The sequence below is a fragment of the Musca autumnalis genome, unplaced genomic scaffold (genome assembly GCF_047663935.1).
Source record: "Musca autumnalis isolate F117 unplaced genomic scaffold, ASM4766393v1 scaffold_1, whole genome shotgun sequence".
NCBI lineage: Eukaryota > Metazoa > Arthropoda > Insecta > Diptera > Muscidae > Musca > Musca autumnalis.
This window is the reverse complement of record NW_027411644.1, coordinates 147156751-147179320: the sequence shown is the minus strand read 5'-3', so window position 1 is coordinate 147179320 and position 22570 is coordinate 147156751. Positions and strand designations below refer to the sequence as shown.

The 22570-nt window shown below is 34.0% G+C and overlaps 1 protein-coding gene across 26 annotated transcripts in view; it reads right to left on the bottom strand.

The window, feature by feature from the left end:
• The window catches only part of fru (sex determination protein fruitless), an 805497-nt gene that overhangs the window by 95384 nt on the left and 687543 nt on the right, over positions 1-22570 (bottom strand). For 3 of the 26 annotated variants that reach the window (XM_073957802.1, XM_073957745.1, XM_073957588.1), the window contains exon 1: positions 6175-6686. The exons of 17 other annotated variants lie outside the window; for them this stretch is intronic. The gene's annotated coding sequence lies outside the window, so the exon portion shown is untranslated. Of the gene's footprint in view, positions 1-6174; positions 6701-22570 lie in introns of those variants that run through there. 6 more of the 26 variants (XM_073957776.1, XM_073957695.1, XM_073957543.1 and 3 more) reach the window with 3 other exon arrangements.

Genomic DNA, 22570 nt, shown 5'->3' with positions numbered 1-22570 from the left:
TTTAAGGTTTTAGCTTCATTATCCTACCAAAATGGCTGAAATTTGGTACTTAGTCTACGTTGGTGGTATAAAACTTTCCCCCAGAACTTTGTCGGTATCGGCCCATGCCTTCATATAGCCCCCATAGAACGGTACCTCCCGATTTTCGGTATTTTGAACGTTGTGGCCTCAATATTCCACCGAAATGGCTGAAATTTGGTATTTAGACTTCGTTGGGGGTACTCAAGCTTCCCCTTTAAATTTGTCGGTATAGGTCCAGGCCTTCATATAGCCCCCATCGGGAGGTACCTGATTTTTTTGAAGGTTGTGTCTTTAATATTCCACCAAAATGGCTGAAATTTGGTATTTAGTCTTCAATGTGCTATAAAACTGTTCGCCAGAAATATGTCTGTACAGGTCCACGCTTTCATATTGCCCCATTTCTGACTAAAATTCGTCGGTATAGGTCCACGTTTCGATATAGCCCCCATAGAAAGGTACTTCCCGATTTTCGTAATACTGAAAATTGTGACGTCAATATCCAACCGAAATGGCTGAAATTCGTTATTTCGTCTTCCAAGAGTTATAAAATACTCCGGAAGAGTATTATCTGTATAGGTCCACATCTTTCTAAATCCCCATAGAAGCGTACTTCTTGATTTTCGGTATTTTTTAAGTTTTAGCCACATTTTCTTACCGAAATATAGGAAATTTTGTATTTAGTCTTCTTTGAGCCTAAAAACTTTCCGTCAGAAATTTGTCGGTATAGATCGACGTTTTGAAGTAGCCCCCATAGAATGGTGCCTCACATTGTTTTACCGAAATTGCTGAAATTTAGTATTAACTCTTCTTCATACACGAAAGGAAACTAATTATTCCATTTCACTTCAATACAACTTGTGGTGGAGGGTATAACAAGTTCGGCCCGGCCGAACTTAACGCCGTTCTTACTTGTTTATTGATCAATTTTTCTTTGTTGTTTTGTATAGAAATATCGTTTCTAATGATTTTCACTGTCTTTATTACTTTTTAGTTATAGTAGAACAATGTAAACTTTATGTACGAATATGTTGAGTCTATCAGCACTAGCTTGAATTATTTATTATATGTTGCATTTATATTTAAAAATTGTATAAGCGAGTTTTAAAACCAATTCGGCAACAAACTAAAACGAGAACTCTTTGTTGTTACACAAAGTGACGAAGGAACATTTGGTTCCGACATTTCGCTCCGAATTCGTACAGAAATCGGAAAAAAACATTGGTATATTCGAAGGGAATTTTACTTCCGACATTCGCTCCGAATTCGTAACGAAATCTGAACGCATTTCCCTACGAAATATGGTATAGAAATCGGAAATCTGAACGATTTCATTTAAGAAATTGTTTAGATGTGTCGGACATCCGACCTTTGCTGGGTATATACTTTATAGCAAAGACATAAATATAACAAGATATGACATTTTATTGTTATCATTCATCAGTGAATGGCTTTTGAAATTAACATAATGCAATTTTACGATATGGTTAAATAACATTATGTTGTTTTATACGTTTTGTACATATTTAACGATCCAATTGACACGGAATTCTTATTGAATTCATACATTTCGCTTCTAATAATATAACTTGAAATTTTCCTTCTTGATTGCGATTTTAAGTTACCAGCAACCAGCTTTGTTTCTGTTAAGGGTAATTTTCTATACATTGTTTCATAAACAGTTTTTTGTTGCATGCATTTTGTCTTTTCTTTATAGTTGTATGTCTTTGTTTATAGGGTCTCCGACGAATATTTCGATGTGTTACAAAAGGATTGGCATAAAAAGATAATTATACCCTCCATTTTATGGTGGAGGGTATAAAAATACGTTACACCTATAGTTGTTAAAATCTAGTTCGTTTGAACGACATAGTTCACTATATACATAGTTTAGTCGACACCGGTCGTTTGTATGAAGGACTGCGAATGAGTTATATTATCTCTTTGTTTTTATGAAATAACTCATACACAAACGAACTATGGTACTGAACCAGTCCACTAGATTTAGCAACTCTACTTACACCAATTCTGAACACGCCTGTGTTCCAGCGAAAAATCAACTTGAAGACTGTTTGATCCATAACAACATTTACGAATTTTGTATTTACAGTCAAACTTCTCTTTAACGAACTTCCCTGTAACGGATACTTCTCCATAACGAAGTTGCACATAAAATAATCTCTCTATAACGATTTTTCTCTATAACGTAGTAATTCGTGGGTGCCCAAGTGCTGCGTAATAGAGAAGTTCGCTGTATTTTTTTAATAATTATTTTTAAGAATTATTTTGACAAACTTTGCATATGTTTAAAAAATTGAAATATGTAATGAACATCAGGAAAAAAGTAATACGAGGGCGGTTCGGAAACTTCTTAGCCTATCAATGAAAGAGAATAGTTAGTTTTTCCAAAGACATAAATACAACAAGATAAGACATTTTGTTTGCTATCATTCTTCAGTGAATGGCTTTTGAATTTAACATAATGTTATATCACGATATGGTGATATAACATTTTTTTCTTTTATACATTTTTACGTATTTAACCGAATTTACCGATCCAATTGACATAGAATTATTCTTGAATAGATCCTTGAATTCATAAATATCGTTTCTGCTACCATTACATGAAATGTTCCTCCTTGGTTGCGATTTTGAATTAACTGCAACCTGTTAAGGGTAATGTTTCTATACAAAGTTTCGTAAACATTTTTTTGTTGCATGCATTTTGTCAGGTCTTTATTACTTTAGGTCTTTGGTTTTTCAAAAATATTTTTATTTTTCAATATAATCTCCTGAAACTTCAACACACTTAGTCCAACGCTTTTCTACCAATTCTATCCCTTGATTAGAATAGTTTTCCTCAAGGTCTTCAAAATAGTGGTTTACAACTGTAATTGCATCTTCATTTGAGGTAAAACGCTTGCCAGCAAAGAATTTTTTTAGATTTGGGGACAAGTAAAAGTCACTGGGAGCTAAATCAGGAGAATAAGGTGGGTGGTCATGCAACTCGTACTTAAATTCGTTGATTTTAGCCATTGTTAAAACGCGCTTGTGCGCTGGTGCGTTGTCTTGATGAAAAATTATTTTTTTGTGTTGTAAGCCAGGACGTTTTTCTCGAATTTGTACATTTAATTGATCCAAAAGGTTGCAATACTACTCTGAATTTATTGTTTTACCCTTTTGCAGATAGTCAATCAATAAAATACCTTTGAAGTCCCAAAAAACCGTTGCCATAACCTTACCAGCCGATTGAATTGTTTTTGCCTTCTTTGGGGCACTTCCTCTAGCTTCAGTCCATTGTTTGGATTGTTCTTTTGTCTATGGAGTATAGTGGTGGATCGATGTCTCATCAACAGTTATGAAACGACGCTTAAAATCAATTTTAATTCGCTTAAAACGATCCAAACAAGCTTGAGAAATGTTCATTCTTATGCGTTTTTGATCGACTGTTAACAAATGCGGCACGCATCTTGCAGAAAGCTTTTTCATCTGTAGTTCTTCATGCAAAATTAAATGGACTCGATCATTTGAGATGCCCATGATATTAGCAATTTCACGCACTTTTATTCGTCGATCATTTAATACCATATCATACACTTTGGCTACAATTTCTGTTGTTGTTGCTGTTTTGGACGTCCACTACGTGGTTCATCTTCAATGCTTGTACGACCACGTTTAAATTCAGCAACCCAATTTTTTACTGTTGCATATGAAGGAGCACTTTCATCTAACACATGCACCATATCATTATGAATTTCTTGTCCCGATAAACCTTTTTGATGTAAATATTTAATGATAGCACGCTTTTCTAATTTTTCCATTGTAAAAAAATTGCGGATGCGTCTTTTGTGAACACCAGTTTCTATATGAAGGAGTTGCCAGATCGAAACAAAATTTAACATGTGTTCATAACAGAGATGGAAGTTTCCAAAACACTTAACTTTTTTCTGTTTATACCGCGCTTTATGTGCTAGGCTAAGAAGTTTCCGAACTGCCCTCGTATTCTTTCTGCTTTAAATATTAAATAAAATATTCTAATACCTAAGGTGAAACAACAAGGCCAGCTGATTTCACGCAATCTGTTAAATTTATTGTTATTGTGAATTGATCATATGAAAACGTAAACAAAAATATTGGTTGACTTCATAAATGCAATATTTACATTGCAAAAAATGACAATATCATAAAAATGAAGTAAATATGTGTGGCAACACTGACATTGTCAAAAAAGAGAGCAAATGTCAGTTGGCATAACAGTACTAAAGAAATATCAATTGGCGTGCAGTCCACTTGGAAACACTGCATAAATTCGGCAATTGCTGCGCAGTGTGATGTGTCGCGTGACATGAAGTTGGGACGATGTCAATAAAAAGACATGCTGCATTTATGAAGTCGCGACGATGTCTTTTGACGCATCATACTGCATTTATGAAGTCAGCCATTGACTGCTTGAGGGATAGTTTTGTTGTTGTATTTACTAGTTCACCTTATTTATTGCAACAAAGATCTATTTAACGTAAGTAGCACAACAACCACTAATTTTTGGCCGAAAATTCTTCATTATGTCAAAATGCTTGTTTACGTTTTCAAAAAATTTATTCACAATAACAAAAAATTGACAGATTGAAACCACGATAGCAACACAATCATTCCTACAATGGCTTTATGATAAGGTACTTGGTCTAGTAACTAAAACGGAAATGTTTGTACACTAATACCTAGATTTGGGGTCTTTGGATTTGGATCATCAAAAATAGATAGGGTAAGTGCACCAGTAGTCGGCACTTTAAGGATTCTCGTATCTTCAGCCGTATGTCATTCCGAGTCTAAATATCCAATCAAATTAAATTTAAGTTGTTATGATTCGTTATTTTGTGTAGTTTTAGATTATATAAACAATTTTTTTGATTATTTCTGTTCAACATGCAAAAAATACAATTTTAGTGAAATACTGCTTTTTTACCAGTAGTCGGCACCATTCCCCAATAGTCGGCATGATATGATCCAGCAGTCGGCATGTTATATTTAAATAAAGAAAAAATGCATACTTTACATTTTTTCTTAAATATTTGAAAGAACTATAGCTTAAGCATTACTTATTTATACATTTCTAGTTTATTTGTATACATTTCTATTGATTTTACTTCAAAAAATAAGGGAATTTAAACATATTGTTTAAATAAATTAGTTCGTACCAGTAGTCGGCATCTATTACCCAGTTGCCGGTACCCCACAACGTACGTACTTCAAATCATGGCTAATATTGCTTAAAATCGCTAAAGTTCCTTTCCAATTGAAACTATTTTTTTTATTAATTAGCCTCTAAAGTATTTCTTTGGTATTTTTTTTAATTTTTAGCTAAAAGTAATCGATAAAAATCAATGTCTATAACCCCATGCCGACTTCAGGCAAATTTTATATTTTTTTGTCCCTAAAGTCGGCATCTGCAAAAATTGCACAATTATAAATATTTTTTAAAAATTTCTTTTTCTAAAGTGTTCTTTTAACAGTTTTCTACCTACATAACAAAAATTTTGTGGAAAATTTCTTCATTTTAAAATAATTACAGAGCTTATAAGGTTAACATCTCCACAATTTTTTTCTTAAGAAACATGCATTTTCGGTTGTGGTGAAAAACCCTCACTGACAAAAACTTAAATTTCGATATAATAATTGGTCCTAGCTCAATGAAATTTTATATAAAGTTAGTTGACAATATTGTTGAAGCATTTTTAAGATTATTTTCCTATTTTGTTTTCTTAATTTTTAGTTACTTGAGTTCAAATTCAAAAGGTGCCGACTACTGGTACATGCCGACATTAGGTGCACTTACCCTATGGTTTGGAATTTCGTCGCTGATTGCGTTTGCGTTCTTTTTGCATTGAGTGAAATTTTTCCGGCCCCAATTAATTACACAAATCGAGGCATTACTGTATGTATGTATGTACTTGGAAACTTACATACCAAAGTATCTACATAAGTAGTTGTGCATGTTTTCATACCAAACACGTGTGTTACGAATTGAATAATATTTCTTGCATTATTAGGTATCTCTCGAAAATTTAAGCTTTATAGGTACTTTTCGTTAAATTTTTTTACAGGTTTCAAGCATCCAAATAGGCAGCTTGACAGCTTTTACACTTAAACAAAACTTACTTTTTTAATTAATATTATTTAAGTATTTATCAAATTTGATATTGCTGTTATCATTATTTTTTGTAGGTATAAACAATTCAATTATTAATTAATTGGTTTGAACACACAAACACTAGCCAATTTGTTTTTGCTCTTGTTCCTTTTCCCGCTGAGATTAACCAATCACAAAAATTATCCTTAATATTTCAAATTGCTTGCAAAATAATTGATGGATATATTCAATATTTCTCAGTTCAAGTACAAGTAGGGTAGGAACGAACATATGTATGTATGTATATATGTTGTAGTGTTAATTATTTTTGTTCGGTTGTGTGTTGATATATGTTGGCATAATGCATTTATTACAAGTGACAGAGAAAAAAAACAAAACGAAGTGTTCAGCAAATTAGCGCACAATCTGCAGCACCACTAACAAACGATTACTCAATAGAATTACACCGCACGCCGATTAGAAAAGAACTGAACGCAATCTTCAGGCGGCCAAATAAAGTTCTTGATTACGACGACTAACTAAAAAAATAGCAACAAAACAATTCAACCTAACCAAAGCAAACAAGCCAAGTACAACAACAAATGCCATACTAACGACAACGGCATCATCGCCACCAACATCATCATAATCATCATCATCACTACATCAACAACAGCCGCAGCTGCTGCTGGCGCAAAACAGCAGCGCCAACAACAAATTGCAAATTATTTAATAAACAACATATACGTTGCAACTACAACAATGACAAACGAACAACACAAAAAAGATCTACAAAATATATGTTTTTGTGCAAAACACAAAAAAAAAACAACACACAAACGAAAGAATCAAAGAATAATAATTTGATTGAGTTCGTGAGAGGGGGTAAAGAGCAAGTGAACACCAACTTAGAATATTTTGCAAAAACCTAAGAGAAGAGAACGAACGATAGAGCGAAAGAATACAAATCCCACAGCCACACACACCCCAATTCTGCAGACTGGTATCTGCTGAAAGGGTGATCAGAATATTGTCATGTTTGAATCGCAAATAGAGAGGAGATATGTACACTGAAGTCAGGGATGCTCCCAAAAAATTGAGCTTTGTCATTGGCAAATTACCTTTTATCGTTGCTAAATAACGTCAAACCCAAAGAAAGAGAGAACTCGCGTATCACTTGCCACGAAAATGGTCTGTGGTGAGCACTTCTGACTCGAAGAGCTTACAAAAGCCTATCATTGTTGCACGTATACACAGAAGATTGGTAGGTATGTAAGTATGTTTGTTTGCATACTATGTACGACCTACGTTAGTTACTACGACGTTGGGTGTTGTGCCGTGCAGAATTTAAACAGGATCGTCGTCATCATCATCTAAATTAAGTAAAACGCACATTGTTAGATGCTTTTTGCGTTACTGCACACAACACATTATGCATGAGAGGTAATGCGTTGCTGGTTTCCATCGCTGCTGTCTTGCTCCGAAGAGTTTTGTGAAAATATTGCGATACAACGTGAATACAAAATTAGGACACGATCGTCGTCAAATATGTATGTCGTCATATGTTTTAGGTACATATTCTCGCAATCGAACATGTAGTAGAGGATCCACCACTGCAGCAGCAATAGAGAATCTACTCATCATGTGAGTGGCATGAAGTAGAAGAATAAATAGTTAGCAAAGTAACTTTATGAAGACAGCAACAGCACATACGCTGATTGCCTTGTGGCAGAGACGTTTGCTGATCTACAACAATGTAGTATTTCGTGTGGTGGTGCCACATTTGTAAGTTCACGTGTAAAAGTGTTTGTGCAAATTATTTTGCAAAAAAGTATCTCCCTTTTTCTTCTACTTCTGCAGTTTTTGTGCCATTCGAGATTAGAACACACACACTCGCACACTTTCAACAACTACCCAGCAAACCAAATGTCGGATGTCCGTTGGGGAATTCGGTCAGATTTCGGAGAGAATATCGGAAGTAAATTTGCCTTCGAATATACCAATGTTTTTTTTTTCCGATTTCGGTACGAATTCGGAGCGAAATGTCGGAAATCAATTTCCCCTCGCACAACAACCGCCTTTTGTATGTATTCTAAAAGCAATTGGTTGGTTTCATTTAAGTTTGTTGTCCAAAAACAAAGTGGTTGTTTATAAAATTCGCATATACAATTCTTAAATATTTTAAATGCAACATATAATAATTCAAGCTAGTGCTGATAGACTCAACATATTCGTACACAAAGTTTACATTGTTCAACTATAACTAAAAAGTAATAACAATAGTGAATATCATTAGAAACGATCTTTCAATAAAAACAAAAACAACAAAGAAAAATTGATCAATAAAAAAGGCGTCAGAGAAAACTTTTTTCCTTCGATTTTCATACGACATTATTCCGTAAACGTTCAGAAATCTGTAGTTTCATATGTACACAGAGTAGTGATAACATACGTATATGTAATATAATGCAATTCATTTTAATTGGCCCGATGGCTTGGAATTATTGTAAAGTTGATTAATAAATAAATAAATAAATAAATAAATAAATAAATAAATAAATAAATAAATAAATAAATAAATAAATAAATAAATAAATAAATAAATAAATAAATAAATAAATAAATAAATAAATAAATAAATAAATAAATAAATAAATAAATAAATAAATAAATAAATAAATAAATAAATAAATAAATAAATAAATAAATAAATAAATAAATAAATAAATAATTGCCCAAAATCTCCTACAAAGCCTGGCGATTACATCCGACCACTCTTTTGGGTACCTCCCACACAATGCTTGGAGTCGTCTGGTATCGTTTTTAAATTTTTGATAACATGTTTTGTATGCGGCTTTATGTTAAGGTGGTACAATTCTTTTCGGGGCAAATCCATACTTCCTGAGAAATTGGCCTAAAAACTCTTATAGATGTCCGAAGTATTGTGTTTGTTTCTTTTCTTTTGGTCCGAGGCTGAGGGTATATAACTGTCGGTACAGCTGACTTATACTTTCTTTATTTTTATTGGAAGATTGTAAAGCAACGTTCCGAATATTTTTAATGATGTTTACTTTTTTATACTTTTGTGGTTATAAGTAGAACAATGTTAACTATGTTTACGAGTATGAGGAGTAGAGTTATGACGACCTCGTATCCCTGTACTATAATTTTATGAGTTTTTACCTAAGATTAAATTAAATGTTAATTATAAGGTGATTCGATAAAACAAGCCCATGCACTAAGCCATTTCAAAACGTTTCTATATAACCCTTTGTTTCTCACTAAATTTATCATAATTTTATTATATATATTTATCATTTTATATCATATATAATTTTATTTCATATATCATATTTAAATGGAATAAAAGTTATTATAGTTAATAATAGGCAAAAGGTCATTCATTCGTGCAACAGGAAATTTTTGAGATTTTTTTTTTTTTTCATTTCATAGTATTTTTTCAGGATGGGTTGTTCGTGACCTTCTTAATACTTAAATAGAAACGTTATTTTAGTCATTACATAACAGGAAATCGTTTCTGAGAAAAAAAATGTCAACATGTCATAACCCTAATGCGGAGTCTATCAGCACTATGTACAATTTAAAATTTATATAAATTACAAATTGTATATATTTATGACCAGTCACATTGATCTGAATTCGTATCGAAATCTGGAAAAAACAATTGCATATTCGAAGTGACATTTATTTCCGACACTTCGCACCGAATTCGGAATGAAATCCCTTACGAAAAATCAGAACGATTTTGCTTTTCCGAAATTGTTCAGACATGTCGGACATCCGACATTTGGTTTGCTGGGAAATTATATATTCTTGCTTATTTACAGAGAGCAAGAAAAAGTGAGCATATAAAGATGAAACCCTCATTTGTTTGGCTCTGAAGAAGATCGAAAATTCCGCGCACTATTGTCGAGCAAATGATTCGTATTTATGCTTTGTTGTTGTATTTATCACGACGACAGAAAGAGAGAACAAACAAACAACTTTCGTTTGTTTGGTTAGCAGCACAGTATGATCTGAACTCTGTGGGAATTCGACGAAGACGACGACGAGAACAAATTTATTAGAAACAATTAATTGTGCGAATGTTAAATGCTGTTAAGTTTGTAAATTACTTCAATTAACACAGTCAGCTAGCTATCTAGTAGCATGAATGCTATTTGCGTATACTGGAAACTGAAGGGGGTAGGTACGTACGTACATAGGTGATAGTGGGGTCGTCTATCAACACAACGCACAAACACAATTTTCTCTTGGAAAGATTCCGTCATAATAAAGGTTCGAAATGTACGAACTTTTTCAACGCTAGTTTGTCGAAATGGTACACAATGGAAGGCAGATATTGTTATCGGTTATGACGTCTTGCCATAAAACCGTAGGGAATAAGGCTTTTAAAGTGGTTCGGATTTATATTTATTCTGGGTACAAACCATGTTGCAATAATAAGGTGTTCAACGAGCTGCTCAACTTGTTCATCAGCTCTCTATTGGTAAATATCAGAGAAAGCCAAACATCAACAAATAAAGAACAACAATTAATTACAACCCCAGTTCGAAAGAGTGACAACAGCTGGACGTAAAGTAACTCGGAAAAGGCTGTCACAGTTTCCAAACTGAAACTTTCCTAAACCCAAACATACCATATTTTGAAAACTGATGACCATGTTCACTCTTTTCAATACATTTTTCTTCCAAAACTACTGAACCTAATTTCATGAAATATTCAGAAAATGTTTAAATATGTTTTATCTCGAAAACTAATGTTTCATGAAATTTTATGGAATTTGCCGTGGCACACGTAGGCATGAATTGCCCTACATGGTCAGGTTCAACGGTACAAAAGGCGTAGATCTGTCCATCAGCAATGAAAAATCAATAAGCAGAAGAATTCGTCTTTGTTTTGTTTAAACTTTTATAAATACATATATCGCGGACAAAGACAAAGAAGAGACAGGATTACCAATTTTAAATCCGCATCATTGGGCGGAAATCCGACAAAGCCCGTAGAAGAAAGGAAAGATTACAGAGAAAAATCTGTGGATAATTTTAAAAATCTCAATAAAAAACTCGGGTTTACAAAGGATCCGAACATAAGAGGTAGAAAACACCTATTTTTTAATTATAAAGTATAAAAGGCATAAATAGTTGCCATTGAAAAACACAACAAGTAAGAAAGTGTCAGTCAGATGTGCCAACAGGAGGTACCCGAAAAGTGGTTCGATGTAATCGATATTCAGACATAATTCGAGTCTGTAGGTTAGGTTAGGTTAAAGGACGCGCAGCTGTCGTGTTGGACAGCCACTCCACTCGGAGACCTTATGGTCCATTGTGTTCATCCTATAGTAAGGGTAGGAGAAAAGAAAAGAAATAATAGCATAGGAGGTATCGAGTTTAGAAGTAAGAAAAAGGAATAATTAAGTAAATTAGAAGATAGTTGAGAATGATTAAGTAAGTGCTACGGATTGAGAAATTATTTGTATTATTCGAGTCTGTAAGAAATAATAAAAATTTAAATATAAAATAATAAAAATATAGTTTGTACCGGCAGGCTTTTTGGAGATTTTGGGCCATTATCTACAGAGGTACGGACTTGCCCCCGAAAAAATTGCCAGGGCCCGCAAGAATAACTTTTTGAAAACAAAAATCAAAACGAGATGAGCTGTTAAACTGTACTTTTCCCAAATTTTGTGTGGGAGTTACCCGAAGGCCTGGACTATATTCCATTTTAGCGAAAATTTTTGAACTTTTGTGAATTTCGAACTGAAACTAAGTTTTTACAAAATATTACGAATGCCGAATTTTGGACCCGATCGATTGCTTCGTTCCAGAGTTATCGTGCGCAGTTACCAAGTAGACAGACGGACGGACATTGCTCAATCGACTCCAAATTGTCTGAAACAGATTTCGTCCCAACATACTTGGGGTCTAAACCCATTATTTCGATGCAGCACATTTTTGTTCGTATTAAAGTGTATGTGAGTGACAGACAGACAATTTATTTTTCATGAAGCCAGGGCACTGTGGTCCCAACCTGCGACAAAAATCGAAAAATCGATATCAGCGAAAATTCGGCAAAGTGTCTCTAAACATATCATATTTTAGTATTCCGGAAATGTTTTTATAATTTATAACGGTACTTAAGAAAGAATTATTATTATCTTAAAAATGTAAAAAACGCAGTAATGTTGTGACTTCTTACAAGGCAAATACTAAAAATTTAAAAGATAAAATTATTTTTTTCGAAATGGAAGTTTTAGTTAAATTTATTTTAATTACTTTTACATCAAAATTTGTACAAATTATTCTCATAAAATGTGTTGGAAATTAAATTTTTTCAAATACCTTCTTGTGAATTTTTTTCCAAGTCCTCAAAATTGAAGTTGAGTTTTACAAACCATGGTATCCTAGGCCACTCTCAATATTTTTTGGAGAATGTTCGAAATAGTGTCAAGTTTACAAAAAGGTGATTCCAGCTGCATATATTTGCATTTTCGTGTGTGACATCAAAAATATTGACAATGCCTCTGGTAGTTGTAGTGACTGCTGCAGTATTGTTGTGTTTTGTTGTTTAGTGTTCTAACCAGTTTTTGTTTTTTGTTTTGGTTTTTCGTTCAAGATTTAGATATTTTAACTAACTATGAGTGTATTGTTTTCACACTTGTATATTTTAGATATATGATTCTCTATAAAAAATGAAAAATAAGTAAAAATGTTAAGTTCGACCGCACCGAACCATTTTATGAAATCTGACGGTACCGTTATATGGGGCTATACCAAAACCTGGACTTATGTCCACACTTTTTGGTAGGAAAGTTTCCTGGTCAATGAGAACTCCAAATACGAAATTGCAGCCAATTCGTGCCGAAAATGTAGATAAAAACTTCAAAATACCTGAAATCGGGACGTATCGGAAACTGGACCTACGTCCACCATTTTTCGTGCAGAATGTTTCTGACTAATGGGAACTCCAAAAAACAAATTATAGTCAATTTGGGCCGAAAATGTAGTTAAATATTTCAAAATACCTTAAATCGGCAGATACCGCTATATGGGGGATATACCAAAACCTGGACCTATGTCCACAATTTTTCGTGCAGAATGTTTCTAACTACTGGGAATCCCAAATACAAAATTACAGCCAATTCGAGCCGAAAATGTAGATAAAAGCTTCGAAACACCTGAAATCGGTTGGTACGGCTATATATATGGGGGTTATGGGAAAAACTAGACCCATATTGATGATTTTTTAGCTAAAGTATTTTTTACTTATTTTATGCATTTACTGAAAATATCAGATCGATCCGACGATTATAAATATTTTTATCGCACCTTCCCATACAAGTGGGACCACTGTACAAGGTTTACACTATTATAATACGAGAACTATTGTATTTTACCAGTAACTATGACTATTACTTGATCAAATTAAGTGTTTTTGAACAAATCTCAAAAATTTGGCAAGAAAAATTTAATTTGAGTGGAAGTTATGACCGCTTAAATGATGTTTTTTACGTTGCTATTCGATTGCTGGTTAAACCATTCAAATGACGGACATCTGACCAAGGTAAAAGTAGAAGAATACAAAATGAAGACAACACTTCTAATGTATCACTTTTCAAAATTTTAATCCGGATTTTAGGTTTTTTTGTATTTTTGATTTATCTGGGACGCGCATTCGGGTATTTCAAAATACCAACAATAGAATTAAAGTACTCGGTTATGCATAATTTGATATGTATATAGGGTAGGTTTGATATGCGCTGAAGGTCGTGGTTTCGATTCCCCGGCCAAGCAACATCAAACATTTTTTCAACGGTGGCAAAATACCCCTCAGTAATGTTGGCGACATTTCCTGATTATTTCAGCCATGTAAAACTTCGGACTCGGCGATAAACAGTAGGTCCCATTGAGCTAATATGAATCGGGGTGCACTCATTGATATGAGAGAAGTCTCCCTTGTCCCTTCTGGGATGTTTGTGGAGCAATTACATATGATATGTATATTGACTATGTAGCCCACACAGCATCACAGTAATCTACTACCAAAGGTCAACATTTAGTGCCATATTTTTTTAAAAAAAACCTGTTTTTTGAGTGCAGTATTTACAATATCCTTTTGAGTGTGCTGGTACCCCGCGATATTTTAGTTTTCAGACGGTCCGGATCATATAAATCAGAGATCGTGAAAATCCATCCACTAGATCGGCGGAAACTGCTACTGCAGAAATTGAAAATTGTGCGAAAGATATTTTTTAAAATATCGCGTATTAATTCGAGTTTTCAGTTAAGAAACCGACACACCACTCGCGTTTTTGCGGAAACAGAGGTTCAAAAAGTTAGCGGTATGGAAGCTGTATCCGATTTATCCCAAAAATTGGTTGTGATTGTACATCCACGGTTCTTGATGGATTTTATTGAAATGGGTTTAGATCGATGTATTTTTTCAGGAAGGTGCTTACACCTCGGAAGTTTTTGCGGATTCTGAAACTACAAGGTTCATAGATGAGAAAAATCAAAAAACAAAAACAAAAAAATCGCCGGAGCGCTTTTTAAATAAATCGCGATTTAAGTTGACATTTTTAGGGGTTATTTAGGTTTTCACGATTTTTCTTAGAAACCGCAAGTCCTATCAAAATGACACTGAAGAAGATGTTGCAGCTGTGAAAATTCTCTACAAGATTGACCTTTATGGTATTCTCGTCGGTTTTACCGTTTTTGAGATATAGAAGTTCAAATTGGGGCAAGTCAAATTCAATTTAATTCTGTATCGCCCCCTTATAAAACAATGTCATGACTGCAAATTCCCAACTTAAACTTATTTATCTAAAACAATGTTACAACTTAGGATAAGTTACTTAAGCCAGTCTTGTGGAGAATTTTCACAGCTTTAAGATTTTCTCAGGTCCCATATCGATAAGCCTTACCGTATTCTAGCAAAAACCGCGAAACCCTAACGAAAAAACCTAAAAATGTAAACTGAGCTTCTTTATCTCAAAAATGGTACAGGCTGGGAACAAATAATAAACGTCAATTCTCTAGAGAATTTTCACAGCTACAACATTTTCTTTAAATCCATTTCGATTGGACTTGCGGTTTCCAAGCAAAATCGTGAAAACCTAAAAAACACCTAAAATGTGAATTTTGACCGCGATTTATTTAAAAATCCCTACATCGATGTTTTCTTGTTTTTGGATTTTTCTCATCTATGAACACTGCTGTTTCCGAATTCACAAAAACTTTCCCTGTGTAAGCGGTTTTCATCAAAAGTTAGTTAAGGCGCACTCTTCATGGCATTGTTTTATAAGGGGGCGATACAGTCAGTGCATTGTCAAAATTTGAGCTTCTATATCTCAAAAATGGTAAAAACTACGAAAGTACCAGTAAGGTCGGTATTATAGAGAATTTTCATAGCTACAACATTTTCTTTAGCTCCATTTCGATTGGACTTGCAGCTTTTAAGCAAAATCGTGAAAAACTAAACAACCCCTGAAAATGCCAACTTAAATCGCGATTTATATAAAAAGCGCTCCGGCGATTTTTTTGTTTTTTGATTTTTCTCATCTATGAATATTGTAGTTTCAGAATCAGCAAAAACTTCCAAGGTATAAGCACCTTCCATTTAAAATGGTTTCACGAGCACCGTGTATATTTTTGCTTTTGCTATAATGTGCGAACCGCTCAACAGATTTGTAAAGTTTTGGTTTCATTTAAATCTTCGCGATGTTTAGATTAAATATTTTTAGGATGCATAAACAGCTTGAATTTTATTAAAACAAGTTGCAAACTACCAATTTTTTTAATTCTTTCTTATTTTCCGCGAAAATTTACAACTTTTTCACTAAAGTTATGAGTCCTCAGTACTCATATAGTATGCAGTAAACCAAATATTGACACGTTTGATCAATATAATGAGTAGCGCCTTTTTAGATTTTTTTCCTATTATCCGAATTGAAACTGCCATAACTTTTGCGTGCAGTAATTAGTGTCTCGATCAGATTTGAGAATGGGAGTTTTTTCTCAATCCATGTACAAAAAATCTTTCATGTATCTTAAAAAATTTTTTAATTTTTTTTTTCGATGGTGAACTAACCAGTTTGTCCTTTCCTCATATACCCTCTTTAGCCCAAAGGCGTGGGTATAACTATGGGCCAGCAACGCGGACGCGGTTCTGCTAGTTAGCAAATAAGGAAGAAGAGGCAGAATTATGTACGAGGACCAACGCTTCAACAGAGCGTTATTTTCTTTGCCTGAGTGACGAATAGTGTTGTGCCAAATTAATTCAATTGAACGACCTAGTACACTTCGGCCGTTTGTATGTAATGTAGTCATGAAATTACCTTATTTTAACAAATGATGAATGGGACACTTTTGAATATCAATGTATGTCAAGAGCGAATGCAACATAACTACACTATACTTATTATATATGTATATCGGTATAAAATCCTGTGGAAGCATTTAAAAAAAAATTGATAATATGTGTTTGCCAACATTTAGTGGACAATATTTCAAATGAGTTTTTATTTTAAAGAAAAAATACCAATTTTCTGCTTATGATATTCATTTACATGTTTTTTTTTCGTCTGAGACTCTCAATTTATGAATAATTTTTGATAATTTGTCAATTTTAAGAAATAGTTTTTTGTCAAAGATTATTTGTTCTACATATCGCTCATTTACTCAACGAGTGGCATAATTCAAAGAAGAGTTTTTTTGTGTTAGAAAATTATATATTTCTTACTATATCTTGTGTCAAATATTCATGGATAAATGATATCTCTAAAACACAAAGGGAACACCTTATTTTCTACGAGTTTGACATACAATAACAAACAAGTTTTTTGAATTTATTAAGCATTAAGGCTAGGATTTTTCTTACTTGCGTGGCTTTATTTCTGGTAAAAGAATAAAGAACGACCAAGACGAATTTAAACTAGGTTGCTTATTTCATTTATTCTTTTACTAGAGCAAAGCGAAGAAAGCAAGCAACGATCTGATTGAGTTTCGGCCTTAAAAGTCGATTTCGTCTCGGCCATTCTATGTTCTTCTACCAGAAATTAAGCCACACAAGCAAGAAAAATCCATTGTGTTTCTACCTTAAAACACTTCAAATCATGCCTGGTCTTGCACAGAAATTTAGAACTGATATCTGGCTAGCTATATATATTCTTCTACCAGAAAAATCCATTGTGTTTCTACCTTAAAATACTTCAAATCATGCCTGATCTTGCACAGAAATTTAGAACTGATATCTGGCTAGCTGTTTACAAAAGATGGCTCAAGCGGTTTTAATTTCTTTCTACCTGGTTATTTTATACATAAATCAAAAACTCTGTAAAACCTGATAGTTAAACCAACAAAACATATGTATAAACGTTAGTGAAATCGTTTTAAATCTAATAATGTTTGATTTTTTTTTTTTTTTTTCTTTTAAAATCAATACACAATTAGACACATTCGTTCACACAGTTGCTTTGCCGTACCCTGACTCTAACCGTTTGTAAAATATTCTACCTGTCATCCAAAATCAGGTAAATAAATGCCTTTCAAAGAAATCGAAAACTCAGAATGAAACACAACGTAGATAAGAACTTTTGCTCTGACTTGGATTTTGGTTTCACCAGTGACCATCGAGTGTTGCGCCGCCGGTTTCTGTTATTGTGGAGACCCGTTTGGCATTTAAGTAAAGTGTCAAAGTACTCGCTGCAATAACGCCGAAAATGACATTGACAATAAAGAACACAACACTTATTTGTGTATTTAACCAGCCAGTTAACATTACAAACAAACATCATAGATGGAGATGGAGACAGCATTCAGTCTGACAAGATACACAAACGGCGAAGAGTGCGACGAAAACCACGACAAGCTTACAAATCAAAGGCAAGTACGTTTGAGGCGGCTGGCATCATTTGTTAAAGGCAGTCCAGTCGGGCAGCAATTTGCGGCTTCTAAAAGGGAAGCTGAGCGGCATCAATGGTGCCCACTTTAATTATGCCTGACTGGTTCTTTGCGGGTCGGGGGTATCGCTTTTCTATGTTGCCTCTCTATGGCTTGCTTTATTTAAGAAGAAAAAAAAATACGTTTTTCATTGCTTTGTTGAATTCCTATTTTCGTCTAAAGTCTGAATTACATTCAGAAATAACACAAACACACCTCATTCAGAAGAGTGCACCTAACGAACGAATGCTCATAAAAAGCCAGCCGACTTTTTGTGCAAATGTGGTGACCTCTTCCCTTCTTGCATCACAACAACGTTGCCGGGCCAACCCACAAAGGCTACCAGCAAGCAAAACATTAGAGGGTTCTCACGATTGTTTTGTTTGGGCAAAAATCAAACAAACTCAACTTGGACAAGTTTTTTTTGTCAGCCTCTAACAGAATGTCGGACACAAACTGATATGATATTATTGTTGGTTATGATCTTTATTTCGGGTTTTCTTACAAGCTGACGACGACGCTATGTTGCTGGTGAATTTTTATTGTTTTTTAAAGTTTGAAAATACAACATAGCCGACTTGATGAAGCCAACGAATTAATGTGTGCTAGCACCACATTTTGCCGCAGCAACAGCAACAGACAGACGGACAGCTAGATACAACACAATTATTTTGTGTCAAGGTCTGCACTCGATTACTGAAAAAGGAGTTTTGAGTTTTTTTTTCCAGATCTGAGTTTAGATGAATTTCATGATTTGAAAAATAGAAATCGCGTGAGACAAGCGGAGGATTTGGGTGGTGGGCAAAGTATTGTATTAAAAATCAAATATGTATTGCAATACAAAAAAATATCACCGACAAAAAAGAACAATTGAGAAAAAAGTCACTATTTACCGCAACAAGTTTGCCATTTAGTGGCACTACATCGTTACCACGGTATTTCAATGTAAAGCCCTGATTTTTTGTACTCCAAACAATGTTGTGACAACAATTACATGCATACATATATGGTCTGCTCTAAAACTGCAAGAATCTACTAATTTTTACTATCTTTTTTGATATCATAAAAAAATTGTTATCGTAGTAACGTGTTGTAAATTCTTGCAGGTTCTGGAACAGATATGGTAAAAACCAAAAATCGTTTACAATCGATGAATCCGAGTTTCACCCTTTCAGAATTCGCGAACTGTTAACATATTCTATATAGTATGACTGAAATTCTTTAAAATTAAGTGTTGTAGGAGGGATCCCATAAGGCCGACCATTAAAATTAATTTAGTTGGAAACTGTGTTGGCATCAATGTAGAAAAATTGGTAAAAATGGGTTGAAACCAACAAGTTTTTTATGTTCCCTCCGATTTATGGCTTAACCTTACATTTTATAAACCTTTGCCCACAGGAAGAATGACAGAATACTCCATGGGCAATATGATACTAGTGTGATTTTTCGATATATCGACTGCATCCACCTAAAATTGATGCTGACATTCTGAAGCCGGAATTTCGGGGTTTTTTATTTTTTTCAATAATCCGTACGCGCAACTTGGTAATATTCAAAACTCGTGATTTACGCCGTTTAATGTATATCTCATGAGTGTGTTCCGTACAGCATCCTATGTCCGTGTTTAGACACACGGGAAAGTAAATTCAGTTTTAAGGCAATAGGGGGTAGGAAAGAGTATTGAGGAGCTCTTTCCTCTCCGCTCTCTCCCAAAAACTCAATTTACTTTCCCGAGAAATTTGTGTGTCTAAACACAGACTATTAATAGGAGTCTAAAGCAGTGTTGCCGAATTTGACGATTTATGGTCTAAAATGACGATTTTTCACTTAATTGATACTTTTTTCAAAGGTGATGTCGGACAGCGTAGAACAAAAATTGTCTATTTATGTGTAAGTAGGCTAAATACATGACTAAAGTCCTTAAAAAAGAAAAAAATGGCGCCAAAGTACGGTCTCTTCTCTTATTTCCTATGGGAGCCACCGTGGTGCAGTGGTAAGCACGTTCGCCTTGCACTCAGAAGGTTTGGTATTCAATCCCTGGCCAGAACATCAATATTTTCGGCTGTGGAAAATACCTCATTGTAATGTTGGCACCCATTTCGTAAGTATTTCAGCCTTAAAGAACTTCTTTACAAGGGTGTCGTAAGACACGGCTTTCGGACTCGGCGATAAAAAGTAGTTCCCATATCATTGAGCCAATGTGAATCGACGAGAGTAGTCTCCCTACATATAATAATAATATTTTTTTCCCCGTAAAATAAAACTTGTTAAAAACACATTTGAAAAACCAAAAGTTCTAGGACAGAGAAGCCATCCCACAGTCGATACGTCTGAAGAGCTGATCAACTAACAGCGAAACCATGTCACGTAATTTGGTGACTGTGTGGGTTCGAGTACTTGACTTCCTTTTTCACTTGCAAAAATTTTTCGATCATCAGGCTTACCTCTAAACGAGAAAATTAATAAAAATCATTAAAAATGATCTTCGCCCTAACAGGCAAAATTTCAAAAAAAGAAAAACTTGTTATAGTTTTTAATTTCATGAGGGAAAAAATAAAAAAATAGTAGATTCTTGCATGTTCGGGAACAGAACATATGTTGTAAAAAGAGGGCTGGAGCAGAAGGTGGTCTATTCCGGTAATTGTTTGGAAGGAGGAAATGTTCTCAGCAAGAGAAAACTGATTTTGTTTAGATTTGTATTTATGTCTGATTAGAAAAGATTAATGGCTATGGCGGAATATCTGATCTGAAGAGTATCAATAGCATAACAATCTGCAAAAAATTGATATTAAACTGTCAACAGTCTTAATTTAGAACATTTTGACGATTTTTGACGATTTCTCAAATATAATTGACGATTTGACGATTTTTTTGACGATTTTTGGGACAAAACTGTCGGCAACACTGGTCTAAAGGCCAAAATTTGATGAGTGCATTTTCTTAAAAAAACTATGTTTTGCGTGTAAAATTTACAAGTGTCATTCAATTTCCTTTGAAACCCGCGTGAATTTACTTTTTTGCGCGACGGATCTAATGAGCCCTTCCGCGTTCAAATCCATCCACTAAAAATGTGGATATAGATACCTTGAAAATAGGAAAATCTGCAAAAATATATTTTTGCAAATCCGTGTACTCAGCCCCGATTTTCTTCGAAAATTTTTTGCATATATGGAATTCTTTAGAGCGATTATATGGGTCTTTTACCAAAAATAGACTGTGGAGGCACATCCACTGTTCTTGAAGAATCTATTTGAAATTGGTGTATATTGACGTATTTTTGATGGGTGCTACTGAAATCGGATGCGCATCAAAATCGTATGCTTTAAGGTTTTTTGCATTGTGTGATGATGCAACTGATGGCACACTTTGGCCGCTGAGCGAAACATCGAAATATGCATAAATATTGAAAGAGATTGATCCGCTGTATCCAAAAGCGGATGAACATCAACTGATTTTAACTAATTCACGAATGAGAGGATCTTTAGTTTTCATATTTTTTGAATGATTGTAAGTGAATATTACTCTTAATTTCCTATCCTTATAAGATATCACGGTAAGCATTTATGCTTTCCCGATGGTAAACCATATTTCTTGATGAAGTTTTAGCAGATACATTAATTATTGTATGGAATTTTAGCGAAATAGTTGGAGAAGTCTTTGTGAACGCGAACGGATTTGAAACCAAAATTTTTTCTTAACCTCTATAACAAAAATCGTAGATGTGCTCGCAAAAAAAAAATAAATTTTTTCAATTGGAATTGCAATTGTTAAAAATTAAAAAATAACTCGGTACCAATATAACGGTACCGTCCGAGTTCAGTGATTTTCAAGTTTTTTCAACATTTTCGTCCCAGATTGGATGTTATTTGGTATTAAGGGTTCAAAGTGGTCAAAGAACTTCTCCACCAAAAATTGTGGTCCACGTTTTGGTAGTGCCCCCATATAACGGTACTGCCCGATTTCAGGGATATTGAAGTTTTTATCGAGCCATACGGACCAAATTGGATGTATTTTATCATTTAGAGACCAAAGAAACCAAAAAATGTCTACACCAAAAATTGTGGACTAGGTCCACGTTTTGGAATAACCTCATATAACCGATACCGTCCAATTTCTTGTAGTTCGGAATTTTTAGCTGCATTTTGTGATCAATTGGATATTTTGAAGTTTCTATATATACTCTGTTTACATTGACTTGTAACGAGGCATCTCATAGAATTATTATATGTTTTGTTTGTTTCATTATTTTACATTTATATTATGACTAATAATTTTGCTTGTTCATTTATTAAATATGCACAGGATTAATATAATTAATAAACCCTTATAAATTATATTAATCCTGTGCGTAGGCGAACTTATATTTAGTGTACAGCTTGGACATTAAGTCTGGCTTTGACCCTAAATATTAATAATAAAACTATATTAAAAGTAGTCTCATTTGGAGTTATCAATGATCAAAAAA